The sequence below is a fragment of the Mus pahari genome, chromosome X (assembly GCF_900095145.1).
Source record: "Mus pahari chromosome X, PAHARI_EIJ_v1.1, whole genome shotgun sequence".
NCBI classification, from domain to species: Eukaryota; Metazoa; Chordata; class Mammalia; order Rodentia; family Muridae; genus Mus; species Mus pahari.
The window spans coordinates 66,107,824-66,114,788 of NC_034613.1; positions in this window are offsets into that span (position 1 = coordinate 66,107,824).

The following is a 6,965-nucleotide window of genomic DNA, read 5'->3' on the forward strand; positions in this document are numbered from 1 at the left end:
AACATCATAGATCTAAAAAAAAAAAAAAAAAAAAAAAAAAAAAACAACCAAAAGCTACTTAAGCTGGATCTAAATTTCCTTAAGTGTTTCAGAAAGACATTGTCTGTGTTGTTGTTTGTCTGATTTGACATATGGCCTAATTATGTAGACCATTGTACTGGCTGGTTTTATGCAAACTTGATACAAGCTAGAGTCATGAGAGAGGAAGAAGCATCAACTGAGAAAATGCTTCCATAAGATCTGGCTGTAAGGCATCTTCTTAATAAATGATAATGAGAGAGGACCCAGTCTATGTTGGGTCATGCCATCCCTGGGCTGGTGGTCCTGGGTTTTATAGGTTTTAAAGCAGCCTGAGCAAGCCATGAGATGCAAGCTCATAAGCAGTAATATGGCCTCTGCATTAGCTCCTGCTTCCAGGTTCCTGCCCTGAGTTTCTGTCCTAACTTCCTTTGATGAACAGCAGTGGGGAAGTATAACCTGAAAAAAACAACCCTCTCCTCCCCAAGTTGCCTTTTGATCATGGTACTTCATTGCAGCAATAGAAGTGCTAATTAAGACAACCATGCTTGTTTCAAATTGACTAGGGAGCTCAGAGTAGGCTTGAACTGGTTACCTTCTACCTATCATAAAGGTAGCATTGCACTCAACTGACATTAGCATAGACTCAACAAACAAGCTGTGCATCTCAGGCCTACTCTTCTTGCCCTAAACCTCAAAGTAATCATAGTTCTAGGTACCCTGAGTCCATTCAGACGGAAAAGAATAGTGACATAACTAAGGAAGATCACAATGGAGTGGTGGAAGGGCTATATATCACACTTGAGTGTTGCAGGATTTTCCCTGTCCAATTACATTAGCGCAGAGGAGGCCTGTCATTGGACAGAAAAATAAACAAGATTTGAGAGACAGAGAGCCTCTCGGGGGAGGGAGAAAAGGGAATGGAGGTGGGTGTGAACCGCCGTGGCTAGAACCAGCCACAGGTAGTTATGATATCATAAAGCTAGAATAATTGGGATAAAGCTTTTATAATTATCAATTGGCTCTGAAATTATTGTATTGGCATCTTGTAAATTGTGCTTTTATTGATACATAAATCTGATTGGTTAACTATAAGCTTTAAGAGTTTTAATTCTACCAGGCAATTGGATGTTGTGATGGCTGACCATGGGGTGCATGTGGCATTGTGTGGTAGCGAGAAGAACTCAGGGGCCCCCACTTGAGAGTTGGTGGGCAGAGAGACTACCGAGTTGAGATCACCTAGCAGGAGCCCTGTGGCCCCTGGTACCAGCATAGAAGTGGGAGCATGCTGACTCGCTATCCTAATATTTCCCACAACACTTGAGACCAGAAGAACCAGAAAGGCTGCTTAGAACAGTGTCATAAAGGATATCGCAAAAATAGTAAAAAAAAAAAAAAAAAAAAAAAAAATCCTGGGAGGTTTTAATGTATTTAACAAGCACTTTCTACAAAGAGGCCTATATCAAATAATAAAGATGTCCAAGTTGCATAGGTATCTTGATTTTATGGTAAAGAACTTAGGAGACAATGTAGTGATTCAGAGAAACCAGCCACAGGGCTGATCTGATCACAAAGAAGGAAACTTGTATCTTTCACACCATGGTAATGTTGGAAAATAAATATGAAGTTGAAATATCACAGCTCAAAGCCTCTGTGTGACCACAATACATGAGAGAACAAATTAAAGGGATGAATTACTTGGTTTGTCTCAGTTTCAACAATTGGTATGTATAGTCCTTAGCTGTGTCAAGTCATGTATATGGTTAGTCAGGAAATCACTGCAGTGAGACCAAGAAGCAGAGGCTACTCATCTCAGGATGGACAGAAAATAGAGAAAATGGGACTAGGGATTGGGTAAAACCTTCAAATCCACCTTCACTGGTATCTACTTGCTTCAGCTATCAGCCAACTCTTCCACAATGTTCCGCAAACTTACTACTGGCTAGAGACCAAGGGTTTAACACATGAGCTTTTTCCCAGGACTGATCATCTACAAATTATAATACCATCACAGGAGGTTAAATGTCCTGTGATTCTACTAATGAGGTTGCTGGAGCAGTCAACTCCAGATATATAGCAGAGTAGTGGTTGGTAGGGGAAAGGGCAGTGAGAAAGGAGAGATAATATTCAAAGAAGACATTTCAGTTGGGGAGGATGGACAGTGATGCCTCTTCCATACTGTGAACCACAGAACCACACAATTAAGAAAGTGAGTAGTGAGTTTTGATACGAACATTTAACTCCAATGTTACTCAGCGTATACAACAAAGATGGATAGAACCTCTTCTAACCTGATATGTTTTCTTCAAGTGAGTCAGTGATCAGCAATGTGGTAGAATGTGAAGGTAGCTGTGTCAGTGGAAAAACACAGATGAAAACACAGTTCCCCTCACGTGTCTTTCAAGTCTTGTGTCTGGCTTCACAGTCACCTGTAACAGGCTCTTGGCATATTAATGGAATGCTTCAGAGTTCTGAGACCTTTATTGTGTCATCAAATTTCAACTCTTAGTGACCTCGTCTTTCAAGTTTCAGCCATTAATGTATGAGTGCAGTGATACCTTTGGAGCCTAACTATGCAAGGCTTTCAGTTTCTTTTGTCTTGTACTTTTTAATGCAGCCTTTGTAGTATAGGGTCTTTTTTTTTTTTTTTTTTTTTTTTTTACCAGTGTGCCTTTTTGCTTATGGTCAAGACCCATTTTGTTAATTCAAACCACCTTGCTATTCTTCATTTTGTTCCTTCTCTTTAAAGCCTAGTTTCAAACCTTGTCATTGGAGATAGTGACATTTTAGAAGAATCATTGCCTTGTATAGATACAGATGGTAGAAGAGGTAGCCTCAACACATTAAGAACCGTCCTAGGCAATTCATCAGAGATGGGCATAGTAGCATATGACCTCACAGCACTTGGGAGGGAGAGGCAGGTAGGTCTCTGTGAGTTCAAGGCCAGCCTGGCCTTCAAAGCAAGTTCCAGGTCAGTCAGGGTTACACAGAGAAGCGCTGTCTCAACAAAATAAAACAAAACTTCATCAGAGATGTGCACAAAGATACACAAGATACAGGTGGAGCAGCCGGTGAGATTATAGCTGTCATGAAAGGGAAAACCTAAAGCACATTGAGAAAATTCCTTTAGTAAGCCACTGTAGATTCTAGGGAGGAACATGCAAAGCTATGACAGTCATCTTTATGACCGAGCTTATGCTCCATTTTACCTACTAGGGACATGTCTAGTCATAGGGATGAGACAAAAGGCACATGAGACACTGAGTGTCTCATGAGACACATGAGACACTTATACTAGTGGGTGGACCTAAAACTCCTGAGCTATGCTCGGCTGAGATTTTATTGTTGTTACATAGCATAGTTTTGGTGACAGTTAACTGACTATAAGTTAAAAACATGTAATCAGTAGTAATGTTTATTCAGATTCTTTAAGAATCAGTCACATCATTAGGTAGCCCTTTGTCTCCCTCTATTTTTTCTCTTCCTCCTCCTCCCCTCCCCCTTCACCCCCCTCTTCTTCCCCCCATGTCTCCATTCCTCTGCTTTTTTTTTTTCCTTTTTGCACAGTGTCCTGCACAGGCCAACATTGAATTCTCAACAATACTCTTCTTTCAGCACCTCAAGGCAAGTGTAAGGCACAATGCGTTTTGGGACATGCATGGTATGTACTCACTTACTTAAAAGTGGATATTAGCCATAAAGTACAGGATACCCATGCTATACTCCACAGACTTACAGAAGCTAAACAAGAAGGAAGGCCCAAGGGAAGATACTTGAATCTCACTTAGAAGGGGGAATAAAATAGTCATAGAGGCAGATGGAGGAAGGGAAAGGGAAAGGGGATGGGGAAGTAAAAAGGGAGGGGCTCAGGATCAGGTGTGGGGAGAGAAAGAAAGAGGGCCAGAGGGCCAGAGGGCCAGAGGGCCAGAGGGTCAGGAAAACTGAAAGGCAACCTGTAGCTGGCAGGGGTAGGAGCACCAGGAGGACATGCTAGAGATCTGGGATGAGGAATACTCCCAGGAATCAATAGGGGTGATCTTAACTGAAACTCACAGCAGTAGGAATATGGAACCTGGAGAGGCTACACCCTACATCCAGACAGGGACCTTGGTTGAGCTATAGGAAGACCAACCCACTCCCAAAATTTTTGACCCAAAATTTATCCTGTCTACAAGAAATGCAGGAACAAATATGGTGCAAAGACTGAAGGAATGGCCAACCGATAACTGACCCAAATTGATATGCATCTCATGGGCAAACACCAATCCCTGACCCTAGTAATAAGGCTCAGTTGTGCTTACAGACAGGAATGTAGCATAACTGTCTTATGAGAGGCTCCACCCAGAGATTGACTGAGACAGATCTAGAGACAGACCCACAGTCTAACATTGGATGGAGCTCAGAGACTCTTGTGGAAGAGTTGAGGGAAGGATCAGGGGTCCTGAAGGGGAGAGGAATGCCACCGAAAGAACAACAGAGTCAACTAACCTGGACCTTTAGGGGCTCTCAGAGACTGAACCACCAATGGAAGAGCATACACAGGCTGAAATTAGCCCCCCCCCACATATATAGAAGATGTGCAGCTCAGTCTTCATGTGGGATCCCCAACAACTGGAGTGGGGGACATCACTAAAGCTGTGGAATCTGTTCCCCTAACTCAGCTGCCTTGTGTGGTTGGAGTGGGAGAGGATGTGCCTAGACCTAGGAAACTTAATGTACAAGGGTTGGGGCTTACCCAGGGGGCCTTGCCTCTCTCAAGGGAGAAGGGGGTGGAGGACAGACTACGTGAGGGGGGAACTGGGAAAGGGACAGCAATTGGGATGTAAAGTGAATGGATGAATGAATGAATAAATAAATGAATAAATGGATTTTTTTGTGGGAGGTTGTTGCTAGTATTTGAACCCAGCACATCATGATTATATCCGCTTCCTCTGAACTAGCCACCCAGCACTACCATTTTCATTACTTTTAAAAAGATCTAATATATGAAGTAAAAATATCTGTTCATTCTCTTTTATGCAGATGTTTGGTAAAACTCAAGCAGAAGGAGCTGGTGATAAGTAGTAAACGTCAAACATGAAGTCTGCTCACATTTGCCAGAACAGAATGCAGGGTGAAGCCATAAACAAGCCTGATGCATACACAGAGTGCCACAGCTGAGCCACCTGTGAATGCCTAGGACTGACAATTCCCAGTAGATTCTCAGATATTCTCTCTCTCTCTCTCTCTCTCTCTCTCTCTCTCTCTCTCTCTCTCTCTCTCTCTCTCTCCCTCCTTCTTTCATCTCTATCTCTTCACTTTTTAAGGTTACAATATAATTTCAGATTTCCTCCATTCCCTTTAATCCCTCCAAGCTGTACCATATACCCTTCCCTGTTTTCTTTCTAATTCAAGGTCTCTTTTTCATTGTTATTGCATGTGTATGTATGCATCTATATGCATACATATTCTTAATTATGACCTGCTCGGTCTATATAGGGTTGGTTACCTGTATCTATGTTTTCAGGACTGACCATTTGATATTGGATAACCAACTGGCATGCTTTTCCTTGGGGAAGTCTCTTTTCCAGCTTCTGACATTCCTTAGTTGTCTGTAGTTCTCTGTGTAGGGTTGAACCTGGTGGGCTTTCCCTAGTCACTTAATCATGTCCATTATTGTAGACATTGTTGTGCTCATGTTAAGGCAGTCATGTTGGTGAGACTTTATGTGTATAGATTCTTTCATCCTACTAAGGAGATATAGAATAGAAAAGCTTGGAATGGGCAGGCAGATTCTAATATGTGTGTTTCACTAAAAGCATGCTAGAGCACACTTATTGTATAAGAGAAAGTCCTAAAACAGCATGAAAAGCCCAGGTACAGATAAAAAACTTACTTTACTCACATTTTACACACATAACATTAAAACTATCACAACAATATATTTGGGAGAAGAACTTGGTAAATAACTTGGTGTAAATCCATCTTTGCCTTTTCTAACATGACTCATGCTGATAACAAAGGCGAGCCAGTTGGGAATAGGAGGTTGCAATGGCAGAGCCTGGACTTTTCAAGGAATGAGTAGCTTCATTTAGTAGGAATACACATATTTGCAAAAGGCTTTTACCAAACCAAGAGTGAACGCTACTAATGAGGTTATCTGTGGCCTCAGTACTGAAGCTTTCCCATCTGGTCTCAGTTTTTGAGAGCTCTATTTTCTCCACCAAAGCCTCTGTGTCTAACCTTGGCTCCTTTGACCCAGGAAGTATGTAGTTGGGTCCTTTAAGACCACTGTGTGAGAAAGTGAGTCAGTGAATTTCAAAGACATTATTTCAGTGGGCTACTACTGCCTTCATCTGGATTGAAAGTACAAATAAATGACTATTTTCCATACAGGAAAAAATGTACATAGCATAAATCTAAGGCCTCTCACATGCTAAGCATAGACTTCATTCATTATTGAGCTATGTCCTCAGGCTCAAAGCACAAAATTTATAAAAAGTAATAGGTAAAATAAAGATCAGTCTTTTTAATTTTTATTAGATATTTTCTTTATTTACATTTCAGATTTTATCCCATTTCCCCTCCAAAAACCCCCTATCACCTCCTCCCTTCCCCTGCTCACTAACACACCCATTCCCACTTCCCTGACCTGGCATTCCCCTACACTGGGGCATAGATCCTTTACAAGTCCAAGGGCTTCTCCTCCTATTGATGTCCCACAAGGCCATCCTCTGCTACATATGTGGCTGGAGTCTTGAGTCTCTCCATGTGTACTCTTTGGTTGTTGGTTTAGTCCCTGGGAGCTCTGGGGGTACAGGTTGGTTCATATTGTTCCTCCTATAGGGCTGCAAACCCCTTCAGCTCCTTGGGTCCTTTCTTTAGCTCTTCCATTGAGGACCCTGTACTCAGTCCAATGGATGGCTGTGAGCATCCACCTCTCTAATTGTCAGGCACTGGCAGAGCCT